Raw genomic sequence first — 18,596 nt, forward strand, 5'->3', positions numbered from 1 at the left:
AAAAAAGCACAAAAAAAAAACAACAACTAAAAAACGAACATTATCTAGGTACTTATCTATGTTACATTTGAATATATACTGTACATTATTATGCAATGCACTTTCCTAGTGCTGTGTGGTGTGTAAACAGTCACAACTGATGATCTAGTCCGGCGTCAGCCAGACCTTGTTTTGGCTTCACAGAAAGTGTGCTGGCAATGTTTTGTATACGCTGGTAAGATATGTATTCATTGGTCAAACTGTCTGTGTTTATGAGCCCTTAGGGAAGCCTAGGGAATGAGCTAAGGTTAGTCAATTCCTTAAAGCGTTACTAAACCCAGGACCCTGCATTACCCACATCTGGTCTCCCACGGTACACAGAATATTGAAATAGCAACTATTTTCGTAAAATATAAACTACCAAATACGTTTTCTCATGAGCAGTATATAGCAGTCTTGTGATTGTATCACTGTCTGGTTAATGCTTGTAGGAGGAGTTTTCATTCTCCCCTGATTGTCCTATGAGGCTGCATGACCCCTGACTTTCTGTATGGACAGTGCTGATTGGCCGATCACATGCACTCTCCCAAGAAAAAAAAAAAACTCTTTAGCAATACACACCAAACTGAGCATGTACAGCTTGCCTCCAAGGCTCTGTTCTATAAGTAGATCGATTGGGGACTGTGGAAGAAAAGGGGGGGGGGGTCAGAGAAGAAAGGATCAAACAGCCTTTTTATACAATGCAGAGGATTAACCCCTTCAATTTCACAGTGACTATAACAAGCATGCTTTACTGCATTAACACACAGATTTTATTGTTGTGGGTTTAGTAACACTTTAAAGTAAACTTGTATCCTTAAAGTATAACTAAAGGCAAAACATTTCTTTTACATTTTCCATAGAGTGGAGAGGAATTCGATCTCCTGTCACTTGTTATTGCTGTCTGTGCCTCAGTTAAAGAGATTTACCTACTCTGTTGGTCCAGACATCTGGGTGGATCCTCACAAGTTGGAATCTCTACAGTGAGTGACGTCAGCGGGCTTTATTTCACTGTCAGCTAAAAAATGAGGTCACAATAGTACAGAATGAACTGCTCTCCTGTGAACCATAGACAGGGCCGTCTTTAATATTGATTGGACCCTGGGCAAAACTATTCTTGGCTCTCCACCTGCTCTGAGACATACAATAAATAGCAGCTAGACTCTAAATCAGTTTACTGAATAAGATCAGGCAGCTATTGCAATTGGTTGCCAGAGGTTACAGTGTATCATTACCGCTCACTGACTGGTTGCTAGAGGTTACAGCACACATTACAGTTCACTGATTAGTTGCTAGAGGTTACAGCACATCATCTCCTCACTCCAGGGGTCATGCTATACATATGGATGCCACCTCTATTTGCATATCTATGCAGCTATTTACATATGAATGCTGCTGTTATTTACATATGAATGATGGTTATTTACATGTAAACACAGGGTCTGCAGTTAAGTCATCTGTACACAACAATAGGGCAGAGCTGGGCAACATTAGTAGCAGTACTTCACACTGAGATATCAGGACACAGCAAGAGACAAAGAAATTTAAATTAAGATAGCTGGCAAGTATGAGGCAGCTGCTTTGGGCCCAGGGCAGCTGCCCCTTTTGCCCTGCCTTAAAAACGGCCCTGACCACAGAGGAAGTAGGGCCAAAAAAAGCTTTGGCCATACTTTTCTTTTAAAGCAGGTTTATGGCTATGGTATTCCCCTGATGAAGTCACGGGATTCGTGACAAAAAACGCGTCAGGATTGCTGCTACCGGAAGTGACACACATCGAGCTCGCCGCGCATTTATACAACGCTCTCGGCGACAGAAGACTGGGCCACCACTTGTAAAAGAGCTAGAAGAAGGCGCGGTGGCCCAGCAAGAAGAACCGAAGAGGGGGACAAGACCCCCGAAGTCAGAAGAAGACCCCCGGGCGGGCAGCGAAGAAGAAAGTTGGGCTTGTAAAAGGAGCTAGCAGAAGATAGCGGAGGAGTCCGGCGAGAAGACCCCCGAAGACAGAAGAAGACCCCCGGAGCTGTGCAGTAAACTATTTTAACCCTTGTGTGTTGGGTTTTTTTAAAAATTTTTTACAGGTGAATGGATAGGGGTACATTGTACCCCATATTCATTCACATAGGGTGGGGGGCCGGTATCCGGTGGCCCCTTATTAAAGGGGGCTCACGGATTCCGATAAGCCCACAGACCCCGACAACCAATGGCTAGGGTTGTCGGGAAGAGGCCCTTGTCCTCATCAACATGGGGACAAGGTCCTTCTCCAAGGCACCCCCCATGTTGAGGGCATGCGGCCTGGTACGGCTCAGGAGGCGAGGGGGTGCTCGCTCGTCCCCACTCTCTTTCCTGACCGGCTGGGTAGCGTGCTCGGATAAGGGTCGAATATGGACCTAGGGGGGGACCCCACGCAGTTTTTTCAGCGTAGGGCTTCCCCTTTAAGTTCATACCAGGTGACGGGGCCAGCGACGCTTCCTTCGCTGGTCCCGGCTACCTGGAGCCGCACTCAAAATGATCTGACTTTTCTCCAGGCGGGAAAAGTCTATTCATTTCAAAAGTACGGTGGACTAGCACACACACGGCCGTATTGTCCGCCGAAATGCGTGTCCAGCGGACAGATTGATGTGCAAAACTAGGCTCTGCTCCACACCCATTGGGTCTATGAAGAATTCAGTCCAGTCCATAGTTCCCACCAGTTCAGCTAGTTCCAGGGCGTTCCAGAAAAAAAAAAGTAGAACATGCTGCATTTCTTCTGCTCTGAACTGTACTGGAACGTGGTAAAAAGCATTAAAATGCACCAAAAATGCACATGTTCTTATAAAGTGAAGAAAGAATGAGGGGAAAAAAACGCACCTGAACACATCCAAAACATGCATGTAGAAACACATCACTTCTATGGTGTGAACCAGGCCAGATGTCTTCTCTTCTCCGGCTCTGCTCCTTACCCATTTGGTCTATGGAGAATTGACAGCACCAGAGAACATTACTGCTCTGAGGATGTAAACATCACAGGAGGCTGCAACTGTCAGAAGAGGTAAGAAAGCTTCTGGGGGGAAGAGGTGGGGGGTTACTAAGATTAGGTTAGGGGCCAGGAAGGCAGGAAGGGTAGACTTGTGTTTTCACTTTAAAAAGTGACTCTATCAGGAAAATGAAAATGGGGAAAGATGTATTTTATTTATTACAGCTACTATTGCTCTACCAGTTGACGCAGCTCTTTAAATATAAATTATACATTCACAGTAGTCCCTGCCCTCAAGGTGCTTTACAATCTAAGGTCCAAACCCACATTCATACATACTAGGACCAATTTAGACGGGAGCCAATTACCTATTAGCATGTCTTTGGAGTGCTGCTTAGAGGAAGTGCTAACCACTTAGTCACTGTGCTACCTACTCCTATTTTTTAGGTCTTAACATAATTAGTACAGAAAATAGCAGCACTATACACTCCCTTTAGATAATAAAAGTGACTAAAGCAAGCCATCTATGAATTAATTTTCTTTCCCTCCACCAAGGGTGGAACGAGAGAAAATCACTCAGTATCTCAACACTGACTGTGTTGATGGGGGAATGCGTCCCGCAGCGCTATTGTATTCTGTTGGCAGAATACAATTATTGCTAGCGGCTATAGCTGCTGGCAGTAATTGCATAAGGAAAATTGATTGAGTAAAATCAGCCTGCCTAAGGAAGGGAAATTAATTCTTAATTCTTGTAAAATGAGTGAATAAATGCGGCGCTACCTATAAAGTAAAAAGTGCAATACTAGAAAAAATATGAATAGCAAAAATGAAATCTAACTCATAAGTTAGAACAAAGTGTAATAAATAAAAGTGCTTCAAGTGCTTAAAGGTGCATAAATAATGCAAATGAATATAAATCCAGATACGTGTGTATATACAAATGCATAAAAATCCAAATTCGTGTATAAGTGCATAAAAAATATCAATACATTGCATATAATCAATAACCACTCAAGTGCAGGAGTGCATAATGACAAAAAATATTAAATGTCCACTAAAACCATGCATAAATAAAATCAAAGTCCATGCAAAAATATATAAAAGTGATATTCAATTGGTGATAGTCCACTGCAAACTTCTGTGCAAACTTCAGTGCCCAGTGCGTGCACCACCTATTTTCCCCAGCCTCTCACCTCCAATAAATGGCAAAAGAGCGTTATGTAAATTCAGATGTACGTTGAATCCTTAACGATCCAGCCCCAATGGAGTACCGCTGTGTGTACCGCTATATGCCGCTATGTATATACATTCAATTCTCTCCCCCTTTCTCCAAATACATCCAGTTGGCGTTAGTAATGTGCATGGAAGAAAACAAAGGGACTCCCATGTGTAGGAACGTATAACCAGCTTTTATTTTTTGGTGTTGAGATCACCATTTTGTGCTGGCTGCTTCCTTTTATTTATTTATTATTTCACTAATTTGAGATAGTAGGCAGGTGTAGCGCATTAGTACTTTTCCTTATATAATTCTTAATTCTTATTGTTGGTAATAATGTTCCCTGACCGTATGTTAATTATCCAGTTTGAAGGGAGGAGTTCTATCAATTTGCAGAATATTGTATATGACTTTCCACACCCCTTTTCAATCACCCTCAGGGTACCGAAGCATGAGTACCATTGCAAATGCACACTGCAGTTACAAGCCACATATCTGCTAAGCAATAATGCCTGAGACACGCACAGTGAGATAATTGCAACAATGTGTACATGCTAAAAAGGATGCGATGCGCCGCATACGGAATTGCATTGACTCAGGAGACATTTGTATCCTAATACGGATCTGAGGAATAGTAACAGAGAGCTTGCACGGAGGGAACTTTGAGACGTAACGGCCTCCTCTCACTACCTTGCTTCTTACTTGACAGTGAATTTTTTTGCCCCTTTAGCAATGTTAATTCAGCATGATCCAGTGACAGCAACCATATTCTGGATGTTGGTTACCATGTTGATAGTTAGGGAATGTATGCTCTCACCAAGTTGGGGAGGTGTGGAGCTGGAAGGGAAGGGTTATGTTCAAAGTCTATGGTTTAATTTTGGGAACTACAAAAAACGTAATAGATCTGAATTGGGGAATGCGGAAGCAGGTCATAAGATCTGCAATATGGGGATGTGGCGAATCTCACCCTGCTGATCTGACCACAGCAGTGGTCTTCAGAGATAATTTGACATCAGTTAAATTTCTAACATGGAATGTGAGGGGGATGCGTGACAAAGTTAAGCACCCTGCTGCCCTAGCATTCCTCAAGTCACAAAAAGCCAACGTTATAGCCTTGGTGGAAACCCACATTACAGGCCACCAACAGGCGGCTATAAAGAGAACCTTGGTGGGATGGATATATCATAGCACACACCCTAACCAATCCAGGGGAATATCACTTAATAGCCAAAAACACCCCTTTTAAACTAATAAAGTTGGAATCAGACCAGCAGGGTAGATATTTGTTTATTCATGCATTCATGGGTGGGAGCCTTGGTGCTGGCATGTTATATCCCTCCCCCATTCTCATCCAAAGAAATTATGAGGGGACTTGCGTTTATGGCCCAGAACCCAACGGTTCAGGCAGTGTGGATGGGGGACTTTAACATGACCATGAACCTAATGCAGGACAGGGCGGCGCCAAGCGGCTCCCACACCAATGAGCCACAACGCACCAGGCTTAGCCGTATAATGCCAGAATTTGAACTAACTGACGTTTGGAGATACCAAAACCCAAATAAAAGAGCATATACATGCCACTCGCTTAGTCACAATACAATATCAAGGATTGATTTTATATTGGTGTCCAATTCCCTCCTTCCCAAAGTAATGGGGTCAGGATTTGCCTCTAGGGCCCTATCTGACCGTTCCCCATGCTGGATAACGGTCTCCTTACTGAGATCCTCTCCCACTCGCATCTGGAGACTGAATCAGTTTTGGTTGTTGGTCATACTAAATCTTGAAGCTATTGCAGAGGAACTAAAATATATCCTAAATGATAATCGTAATATATCTAATAGTGCCATAAAGAACAGGTGCGCAGGATTTAATCTTCTTAACTAAACAGATTCAAACGGTCCTCTAAGCTTATCTTGCAGAGGTCGTCAGACAAACTGCAAGAGATAGAAACAGAATATTGTCTAGACCCCAGTCCTGATAATTTACAAAGGGTTAAAATGCAAGCCAGATTAGTCACACAAATGCACATAGAGAAAGCCAGGCAACAGGTGTTCTTCTGTAAACAGCGAGCATTCGAACATGGGGAAAGAGCAGGGAACCTGCTTGCGTACTTGGCACATTTAAATGATAAACCACCGGTAGTAGTCTCCCTAAAAGCACTACAGGGTGACGTTATTACAGACCCTCCCAGAGTTGCGAATAGGTTTAAGACTTTCTACAGTGAACTGTATAAAACACAGAGCACATATTCTCAACAAGACATTAAAAACTATCTACATACTATACAATTTCCTAAACTCAATCCAGAACAAGTAAAATTACTCGAAGCGCCTATAACACAAAATAGGTCACAGAAGCACTGTCCCAGATTGCCAAATCTAAGGCTCCAGGCCTGGACAGCCTGCCCCTAGAATTCAACAATACCTTCTCGGAACTCCTTATTCCAAAACTTACAAATTTTTACCAAAATATATTGGACAAGGGAGTACTCCCTCCTTCCATGCAAGAAGCACAAATAATAGTCCTCCCCAAACCAGGGAAAAACCCCCACTATCCAGAATCATACTGTCCGTCATTCAGGCCCAACATGATAATTTCGGTACAAGGGTGGTAGTGGCCTTGGATACAGCCAAGGCATTCGATTTGGTAGAATGGCCATACTTATGGGAATGCCTACAGGAATTTGGATTTGGGCCCAATTTCATCAAATGGATACAGATTCTGTATCAATCACCAAAAGAACGAGTATTTGTTCACGGGTGGTTATCTGACCAATTTCCTCTAGAGAGAGGCACAAGGCAGGGGTGCCCACTTTCCCCTCTTCTCTATGCACTGGTGGCTGAACCCCTAGCTATTGCTATAAGGGTAGCGCCAGAAATACAAGGAGTCCGCTTGGGCGCATCTCTGGAAAAAATAGGCCTATATGCTGATGACACTATACTATATCTGGCAGACCAGAGACCATCGCTACAGGCAACATTAAAGATCATAGAGAAGATGGGAAGTTTCCCTGGGCTGCGAATAAATTGGGATAAATCTCAGATCCTCCCTATAGACTCAATTAAATATCTGGGGGTACAGGTCATGAGGAACCTAGGGGACTATATCACACTTCTATTCCCCCTGATTAAAACCAAAATGCAACTTTGGTCCGAATTGCCCCTGGGGTATTGGGATGTATAAATATCATTAAGATGATAGATCTTATTACCTAAGATTCTTTATATGGTCTGGCACGCACCCCTATATATCCCCCCAAAAGTGTTTAAAAAGATGGAAGCCATTCTGAATACATTTGTTTGGGGGCACGGCAGACACAAGTTGGCCTGGCACACTCTTAAAAACCCAACTTCTATGGGGGGAGCTTCCCTCCCTGATTTGCAGGAATACTATATAGCCTCGCAACTATCACATATGTATTTTTTTAATACGACTGAAAGGCAACCTTATAGAGCCTTGGTGTGTGACAATCCAGAGATCCCACTTATAACCCCACTGCAGGCTATCTTTCGGGAAGGACAAGTATGTAGGAGACCTTCCAGATACAATGACGGTATGCTCCCACACCACCAAAAAATGTGGGTAATAACTCTGAAAAGGTTAAAATTAGGACACATATACTCCCACACTCTGCTGTGGAAAAACAATCACATGCTAGAACTTCAACAAATACCAGACCCGACCATCTGGGCCTCATATGGAATATTATATCTCCATTAGGTAATGACTATTACAGGGCCCATATTATTCCAAACTCTCAAAAAAGAATACTCTCTTCCACACCGCCTAATGTTTAGGTACTTACAACTTCGCCATGCACTACAATTCAGGAACACCATTATTACCCTTGATCGCCCTCGAGTACTGTATTTAATCATGGGTGCAGAACCCCAAAAACAAATTTCCAATTTGTATTCTACAATTAAACTTCCAAAAGTGATGACTGTAATTCAAAAGGCAAAGACAGGATGGGAGGAGGAAGTAAGGGACATTAGTGACTCAGACTGGGATGAAATTTTCATCTAAACTCTGACAAGTTGACACAGCTCTACATTATTCACCAAGCATATTTAACACCACAAAAGATGGCCAAGTTCCAGGCTACACGTAGTCCAGCATGTCATTTATGTACTTGAAACCCAGGAACGTTTTAACATCTGATATGGGAATGCCCCAGTATTAATACATACTGGACACAAGTAATTCGTTAGTTAGTACTAGACCCGAAGCTATGCATATTAGGGTTTCTACCAGATGCAGACATAGACAAATTCCAAGCTACATTTATATATGAAACCCTGTTTTTCTGGCTAGAAAGGCTATAGCTCAGACATGGATGCAGGCCTTCCCTATTACAGTATTAGATTGGAAGAGAGATGTGAACAATTCCTTTCCGTACAAAAAGTTGATATATACGCATAGAGGATATGCACAAAAGTACTCAAAAGTTTGGAATAGATAGCCGGAGGATGGAGAAACCTGCATTTAATGGATAGAGAATACCATAAAAATCACTTATGGCATTGCAATCAACTGATGGAGTGTAAGGGAAAAAGAGTATGAAGTGGGGAGAGGCTTGAGTACCTTGATATAATTTCACCAAGACTCAATTACTGGATGTCCATACTATGACCAAAAGAGTGAACTAATGTGTATATGCAATGACTATTGGTATAACTTCATTGATGTACATGCCCAATGTTGGATGTATAAGTTTATATTTTCATTCAATAAAGTTGGTTTTCCCATTTAAAAATAAATAAATCAGCCTGCCTATACATGGATTGAAACTTGGCTGGTCCCTGGTTAACTTTCTTAATGAGGTAATTAAAAAAAAAATTCAGCGCACTGCATAGTTCTTTTTAACATTTTGTATTTTAGGATCAGCAAGCAAGTTACAACCACACATCCACATTATACACTACACAATACTTTGGCGCCTTGCTTAGTATATAAGAAAGCGTATTTTCCAGTAGAAAAAAAATGTGCAACCATTAAAATTATAATGCCTGCTTTCTGACTGATATATAGAGAGGTTTATTTCTGTGCTAACCAGCATACATCCATGTTATGGAAGTCCAGCTGTGGTTCCCTGCTGAAGGTTCTTTTTAAATTTGATTATTAATTCATACTGATCTATTAAGAGGGTTTCTTAGCCACAAGTAGGTTTAGAATCACTAAATTCATTAGCACCAGATTTTCCTGAATTTCTCACCGTGAGAATTTCTCATCTTCTCACCTATAAAGGCCCATACACACGACCAGACTTTTTGACAACAAACATGCAAATAAGCTGTTTTAAGGCAACATCCGACTGTGTGTACACTCCATCGGACAAACTTTTTCGGTTTTCATCTGACTTTTGTTGGCTGTGCGAATGGACAAACTTTCTCGTAACAAAAGTCCGATGGAGCAAAGTCTGATCGTGTGTACAGAAAACCATAGGACTTTTGTACAAAGTACAAACATGCATGCAAAAAAAACCAATGCAAAAGATCAGACAACAATATAGAAGTTGACCAAAGGTGGCGGTAAAGAGCAGCAAAACCACGTGATTTGGTTAAAGTTGGTTGAAAAAGTCCTGCCGTGTGTATGCAATACAAGTTCTCGGCTGATGCCCTTTGTACAAAAATCGACGGGAAAGTTTGTGTAAACTCCGATCGTGTGTATGAGGCTTTATGAAAGTGAAAGGTATTCCATAAACCAATTTTATTTTGGACAACCATTGGTTCACTGTAGCAGGTGAATAGTGCTTCCACAGAGCCAAAAATACAAGCTCTTTCTGCATTGTGCATTTGGATAAAAGGAGAATTGTTATATCTTTTAATTATTGGTACAGAGTTCAAATCTAGTTGAACAGTTGCTGAGTTATGTTTCTAACCATATAAATGTAACTGTAATTTTCTTTTCCTCTCAAATATGGCAATTCCAGAAGATGTGAACCAGATGGCCACAGTCCTCATTACACCTCCAGGATCAAATGGGCACTTGTAGATTGTGTATATAAGTGATGGGACTAAATACCATCGGGAAAGCAACTTGATGTCTGCCTCCTACAGTCTTGCATACACATGGTCACACAATTGTTGGCCAACAATTATGAACGTAGTGACGAACTATACATACTACATGTTTTTTCAGCTCTTTAGCACCCCCGTTTGTGCTCCTTCTGCTAATTTTGTGCTAGTAGAAGTTTGGTGAGTGTTGATTCGCGCTTTTCGCATTTTTCATTTAGCACTTTTCAGTTCCCACTTTTCATTTCGTGCTTTTTAGTTAATTTCTGAATGGCCGTTCGTCAACATGTTGCGGAATCGGAGGAGATAACGTGTTATTTCTTATTGGCCTTGGAGTTATTGCTTTGACGTTATTTTTTTGGTTGAATAATGATTTGATTTGTTATATTACAAACGCTAGTTTACAAGTCCGACCGCTTATGGCTTGTCCTTGCTTCCGAGCATGCGTGTTTGTATTTTGAACTTTTGGCCGACAGACTTGTGTACACACGCTCGGAAAATTCGACAACACACATTTGTCCACGGAAAATTTGAAAACCTGCTAGCCAACATTTGTTGGCGGAAAGTCTGACAACAATTGTCCGATGACGCATACACACAGCCGGATTTACCAACAACAGGCTGACATCGAACATTTCCAATCGGAAAGTCCGATCATATGTACGGGGCTTTAGAGAATGAAGGTTCACTGGCAACAAGTTCAACATGTTCCTGCTGATTAGGTATAACTTACCTAATTTAATAAAAGATCACATAGATGAGTTCTTGCAGGAAAAAAATATTTTAAGCAACAGTCAGACAGCATGGATTCATGAAAGACAGAAGTTGTCAAACAAATCTTATTTATTTTTATGAGGAGGTACTGTAAAGCCTCATACACACGATCGGACTTTATACAAAATTTCCCATGGACTTTTTTTGTACAAAGGGCGTTGGCCCTAAACTTGTTAAGCATACACACGATCGGACATTTTCAGCCAACTTTCACCAAATCACGTGGTTGTTGTGGGCTTTACTGCCACGTTTGGTCAACTCCTGTATTGTTGTCCGATCTTTTTCATTGGTTCTGAGCATGCGTGTTTGTAAAGTCTGATGGTTTTCTGTACTCTGTACACGATCGGACTTTGCTCCATCGGACTTATGTTGTTGAAAAGTTTGTCTGTTCAGTTCACACAGCCAACATTTGTCTGATGAAAACTGAAAAAGTTTGTCGGATGGAGCGTACACACGGTCGGATGTTGCCTTAAAACAGCTAATTTGCATGTTTGTTGTCAAAAAGTCCAATCGTGTGTACGGGCCTTAAGTAAAACCTTGGACAGAAGGGTGGCGTGGATGTGGTATACTTGAATTTTGCAAAAGCATTTGACACAGTTCCCCACACACGGCTCATGTGTAAGGTAAAATCTACAGCCTTGGAAAAAACAGTTTGTAAATGGATAGAAAACTAGCTAAAAGACCGTATTCAGAGAGTAGTGGTTAAAGAGGACCTTCAGTCATTTTTTCAACTTTCCATCTATTAAATCTTCTGCTCTTGTTGTTTTACCTTTGGATAGTAAAACATTTTTTTTTCCTGCCAGTAAATACCTTATATAGCCCACTTATTGTTTCTTGTCTGGTAAAAAGCCTAGGCTTATGATATCATGCACAACTCTCTCTCTCAGTCTTGTGAGAGTTGTCCAGGAAGGTATTGGGGATGAGTCATACGGGGCCAATGACAGCTGCAAAGCTGGATGTGTGCCTCTGTGTGTGTAAATCCTGGAAGTGAACAGGTAGCAGCTTTAGCTGCCCACAGTTAAAATGGCTGCAGAAAGACTCAGTGGAGGGAGACTTCTGCAGCATATTTGGCAAGTACAGAATCACAGTATATATAAAATAATATGCAAAGTGGTTGGAGGGAAGCTTCAGAATGGCAAAGCTGTTTTTATTAAAAATTATGTGAGCAGTCTGCAGTTCCTCTTTAATAATTCATACTCTGAATGGTCTAGGGTTGTTATTGGTGTACCCCAAGGTTCAGTGTTGGGACCCTTACTTTTTAATATATTTATAAATGATACAGAGTCTGGAGTTATGCACTTGGGGGGGCGGGGCTAAAAATATGCATGCATCTTACGTACTAGGGGGTGTATAACTGGGGGATTCAGTGGTGGAGAAGGATCTAAGTGTTCTGGTAGATCATAAGCCATAGGCCATAGGCGTGTACATCCTAATGCATTAGGCTCCTTAGTTCCAGTGAAGGGAACTCTTAAGGCATCAGCATACAAGACATTTTGGACAATTTTATGCTCCCAAATTTGTGGGAACAGTTTGGGGATTGCCCCTTCCTGTTCCAACATGACTGCGCACCAGTGTACAAAGCAAGGTCCATAAAGACATGGATGAGTAAGGGTGGTGGAAAATGAACTTCAAGTGCAAAAATTCACATTATAATGGTAACGAAAACATATAAAATTAAGTGTAACAATCTAAAAAATAAAAATTCCAAAGTGCTATAATGACGTGAACCTCACAACTATAAAATTGTTACACTTGAAGTTCATTTGTATTGTAATTATCTGTAGAGGGGTTTGCATCATCCTTGCTAAGTTTTAAAAAAACTGTATGTCTTGTTCTCATTTTCGCACATCACTGGAATTATTGCACTTGAAGTTAATCTGTATGGCAAACATCTATAGGAGGGGTTTCTACCATCCCTGCTAAGATTATTTTTTTATGTCTTTTTTCACTTTCATGTGCATTATATGTGATGTTACATATCACAGAGACCGGTACTGTGGTAATATTGAAGTTTGAGATTTCCATACATTAGAGGGTTCCACCATTATTGTTAAGTTAGTGATCAGTAAGTTAGCGCTGCACCTTTTTTTTTTTTTTTGTGGTGTGGGAACACATAACAGTGTTCAGCAGCAAGCCTTTTACTGTAACTTTTTTATTTTACCTCCAGTAGTTTATTGTAAATAGTAGTGTGGTGATTACCTATTATACCAAAGATCGGCATGTGGAATTAATAAAAAACAAGAGATTTCAGTTGTGCCTCACCAGACCAGCCCCTCATGGATAATGTGCCTGGCTGCTGAGTTCATCTTCCCAGCCCTGCACTCAGTGTACTGATAGGCAGTACTAATGGGCACTGATTGGCAGCACTGATAGGCAGCACTCATGGGCACTGATTGACAGCACTGATAGGCAGCACTGATAGGCAGCACTGATTGACAGCACTGATGGCCACTGATTGGCAGCACTGGTTGGCAGCACTGATGGACACGAATAGGCAGTGCTTGGTGGCACTGATTCGGGTGTGCCCAGGCACACTCAGTACACCCTGTGCACACGCCTATGTCATAAGCTCAATAATAGCATGCAATGCCAAGCTGTAGTTTCCAAAGCGAGCAAAGTCCTTTCTTGCATTAAGAGTGCTGTGGACAAGAGAGAGAGAGAGAGAGAGAGAGAGAGAGAGAGAGAGAGAGAGAGAGAGAGAGAGAGAGAGAGAGAGAGAATTTTTCCTCTGTACAAATTATTAGTAAGACATCATCTGGAATATGCAGTTTAGTTTTGGGCACCAGTTCATAAAAAGGATATTGGGGAACTAGAGAAAGTGCAGAGAAGAGCAAACAAACTGATAAGAGGCATGGAGGAACTCAGCTATGAGGGAAGATTAGAGGAACTGAATTTATTCTCTCTTGAGAAGAGGAAAATAAGGGGGGAAATGATCGACATGTATAAATACATAAGGGGTCCATATAGTGAACTTGGTGTTGAGTAATTTACTTTAAGGTCATTACAGAGGACAAGGGGGCACTCTTTATATGTCTAGAGGAAAAGAGATTTAATCTCCAAATATGGAAAGGCAGTGGTGGATTGCAATTATCTTAACCACTTGCCGCCCGCCCTATAGCAAATGGACGGCCGCAAAGTGGTTTCATAATCCTGACCGGACGTCATATGACGTGATCAGGATTATGAGCCGCTGCGCGCCCCCGGGGGCGTGCATCGCGGCGATCGTTGTTGCGGGGTGTCAGTCTGACACCCGGCAACTACGATCTCGGTAAAGAGTCTCCGACGGAGACTCTTTACCACGTGATCAGCCGTGTCCAATCACGGCTGATCACAGTGTAAATAGGAAAAGCCGATGATCGGCTTTTCCTCACTCGCGTCTGTCAGATCGATTATCAGCACAGCCCCCCCCGAGGATGCCCACACTGGACCACCAGGGACGCCACCAGACCACCAGGGATGCCAAGGACGAGGTATGCCACCATAGACCACCAGGGATTCTAGTCAGTGCCACAATGGATGCCAATCAGTGCCCATAATGGATGCCAATCAGTGCCCACAATGGGCATCACTGATTGGCATGCATTATTGATTGGCACTGATTGGCATCCATTAGTGCAATATATTATAATACAATGCCGCCTATCAGTTCCCATCTGTGCCGCCTATCAGTGCCTACCCATGCCCACCTGTGCCGCCTACCTATGCCCACCTGTGCCACCTACCCATGCCCACCTGTGCCGCCTACCCATGCCCACCTGTGCCGCCTACCCATGCCCACCTGTGCCGCCTAACCCATGCCCACCTGTGCCACTTATCATGCCCATCCATGCCAATCCATGCCAATTTGTGCCACCTATCAGTGCCCATCCGTGTCACCCATCAGTGCCACCCATCAGTGCCGCCTATCAGTGCCACATATCGGTGTCCATCAATGCCACCTCATCAGTGCCACTTCATTGGTGCCACCTCATCGGTGCCCATCAATGCCGCCTTATCATTGCCCATCAGTGTAACCCCATCAGTGCCCATCAGTGAAGGAGAAAACTTACTTATTTGCAAAGTTTTGTAACTGAAACAAAAAAAAACATAGTTTTTTTTCAAAATTTTCGTTATTTTTTTATTTGTTTAGCAAAAAATAAAAACCGTAGAGGTGATCAAATACCACCAAAAGAAAGCTCTATTTGTGGGAAAAAAATGATACAAATTTAATTTGGGTACAATGTAGCATGACCGCGCAATTGTCATTCAAAGTGCGACAGCGCTGAAAGCTCAAAATTGGTCTGGGCAGGAAGGTGTTTAAGTGCCCGGTATTGAAGTGGTTAAGGAAACAGGCCTTTGAAAAAAATGGTTTGCTTCTCATTTGTTTGATTATTATTATTATTATTATTATACAGGATTTATATAGTGCCAACAGTTTATGCAGCGCTTTACAATATAAAATGGAGACAGTACAGTTATAATACAATAAAATACAAGAGGATTAAGAGGGCCTAAAAGCGTGAGGAAGGTGGTACAAATGGTTGTAACTGTGGGGAATGAGCTGATGGAAGTGGTAAAAAAGGAATTGGAGGCATGATAGGCTTCCCTGAAGATATGAGCTTTCAGGATCCAGGATCTAGAAATCCTGGAGACGAGCATGGGAGGAGGAGACAAGAGAGCTTGAGAGTAAGAGGTCTTGAGAAGAGCGGAGAGGACGATTTGGGTGATATTTGGAGACAAGATTGGTGATACAGCTCGGGGCGGAGTTGTGAATGGCTTTGTATGTTGTGGTTAGTATTTTGAATTTAATTTGCTGGGTGATTGGGAGCCATTGTAGGGACTTGAGGAGAGGGTTGGCAGACACTGAGTGGTTGGTAAGGTGGATAAGCTGCCAAGGAGAAGGGAGTTGCAATAGTCAAGGCAAGAGATAACAAGGGAGTGAATAAGGAGCTTGGTGGTTTGATTTGTTAAAAAGGGGCGAATTTTAGAGATGTTATGGCAGTGAATTCTACAAACTTTTGACAACGATTGGACTTGAGGCTGAAATGACAAGTCAGAGTCTAGCATTACACCTAGTACCCTGGCGTGAGGGGAGGGATTGATAGTTGCATTGTTTATTTTGATGGAAAAGTCATGGGGGGGGGGGATATTAATAGCTAATTTTTAGAGAGCTTTACTTTAAGGAAGTGGTGTCATATCCATGCTGATATGTCAGTTAGTTATGTAATGCGAGAGGAGACTGAAGGAGTGAGGTGAAGCGTAGGCAGATAGATTTGGGTGTCATTGGTGTATAACTGGTATTGGAAGCCGTAGGCAGTTATAAGGGGACCAAGGGAGGAGGTGTAGATAGAGAACAGAAGGGGTCAAAGAACAGAGCCTTGGGGGACCCCCACAGAAAGGGGCAATGGAGAGGAGGAAACAGTGTTCTAGGTGAGACTGAAGGAGCGCTGTGATAGATAGGCAGAGAACAAGCATAGAACAGAATCTTGGAGGCCAAGGGATTGTAGTTTATTGAGAAGGAGTGGGTGGTCAACAGTATCAAAGGCTGCAGAGAAATCAAGTAGTAGGAGTATGGAGTACTGGCTGTTGGTTTTAGCAGTTAGCAAATCGTTAGTGAGTTTTAGTAAGGCACCGTGGAGTGTTGAGAGCGAAAGCCAGACTGTAAGGGGTCAAGAAGGTTATTTTCACTGAGGTAGAAGCTAAGATGGTTGTAGACTAAGCGTTCTAGAAATTTAGAGGTGAATGGGAGCAATGGGAGGAGTCTTAAGTTGTTAGGGTCCAGTGAGGGCTTTCTAAGTATGGGAGTGATCTGCGCATGTTTTAGAGGGGAGAGGAAGGTGCCACTAGAGAGTGAGAGATTGAAGATGTGAGTGAGGGAGCATAGGATAGAAGAATGGTTTTGAAACCTTGTTGGTGATACTTGGTTTAAATTTGGGGTTTCCCAAAATAGGAATAGGTGGATGGGATCGAAAGGCAATGTTATTGATGTAAAAGGACTTCTAGACCATATAGATAGAATGTTTTTCTAGTTGAATCTATAACGTTTAAAAATATTTGTTTCTTTACTTTAACAGAAGCTTGGATTTTACAAAGCAAGAGTTCTTGGATGAAGATAAAGATTAGAAGCAAATAAAGACAGCCCTACTTTTTATCAATGGTGATATTAATGAAGACTGACATGCATTCATTAGTTTGGGATGGGCCCAAATCTACAGGAGTAAATTACATCTATCCATTTTTGCATCTGTTGGCCCAAACTGAAATGTGTTTAAAGGGTTTCTAAAATTTAGATTTTTTTTACCTTAACCACTTAAGGACCGCAGTATTGCCATTGTACGTCATCACAATGGCACAGGCAGGCACAAGCACGTAGATGTACGTGCCTGGCCTCCAGCGGGTGGGGGGTCCGATCGGACCCCCTCCCACTGGATACGGCAGTCCGTTTCCCTCCAGGAGTGATCCGTGATGAGGGGATGGCCGTTGGTTTCTGGCCACCCCCTCTGGATCGCTCCTGACCAATGACGAACTTCCTCCCACTGTGTATTGTTTACACAGGAAGGAGGAAGTGATGTCATTCTCCTCGGGGCTGTCTTTTTGACCGGACTACGAGGAGAAGACTAAAAGTAAGTGCACCAAAACACTACACTGACACATAGGTACACAAACCCCCCCGATCCCCCCCCCCCGATCGCCCCCCGATCCCCCCTCCCCCCCCAGTCACAGCGTCACTGATTGCATTGATCATTTCTTTACTGATCAATGCATTCAGTGTCAGTTGTAACAGTTAAAACTGTCAGGGCAGTTAGTGTTAGGTCCAGGGTAGCCCCCTATCACCCCCCAATAAAGATTTAACCCCCTGATTGCCCCTAGAGTTAACCCTTTCACCCCCTTTTGCCAGTGTCACTAAGCGATCATTTTTCTGATCGCTGCATTAGTGTCGCTACTGTCGCTAGGTAGCTAGTTATTTTTTTAGGTTCACGCCAGGTTTTTATATCGCTAGGTACCCCGATATACTACCCAATAATGATTTTAACCCCCTGATTGCCCCTAGTTAATCCTTTCACCCTCTTTTGCCAGTGTCACTAAGCGATCATTTTTCTGATCGCTGCATTAGTGTCGCTACTGTCGCTAGGTAGCTAGTTTTTTTTTAGGTTCACCGCCAGGTTTTTATAGCGCTAGGTACCCCGATATACTACCCAATAATGGTTTAACCCCCTGATTGCCCCTAGTTAACCCTTTCACCCCCTTTTGCCACTGTCACGAAGCAATCATTTTTCTGATCGCTGCATTAGTGTCGCTAGGTAGCTAGTTTTTTTTTTTAGGTTCACCGCCAGGTTTTTATAGCGCTAGGTACCCCGATATACTACCCAATAATGGTTTTAACCCCCTGATTGCCCCTAGTTAACCCTTTCACCAGCGATCACAGTATAAGTGTCACTGGTGACGCTGGTTAGCCAGTTAGTTATTTAGGTTCCCCGTCAGGTTTTTATATAGTGCCAGGGACCCCCATATACTACCTAATAAAAATTTGAACCGCCTGATTGCCCCTAGTTAACCCTTTCACCACTGATCACCGTATAAGTGTTACGGGTGACTCTGGTTAGTTTGCTTTTTATAGCATCGGGGCACCCACCATTTATTA

The sequence above is a fragment of the Lithobates pipiens genome, unplaced genomic scaffold (assembly GCF_037356315.1).
Source record: "Lithobates pipiens isolate NorthernLeopardFrog02 unplaced genomic scaffold, aLitPip1_a1.2 Scaffold_3, whole genome shotgun sequence".
Classification (NCBI taxonomy): Eukaryota; Metazoa; Chordata; class Amphibia; order Anura; family Ranidae; genus Lithobates; species Lithobates pipiens.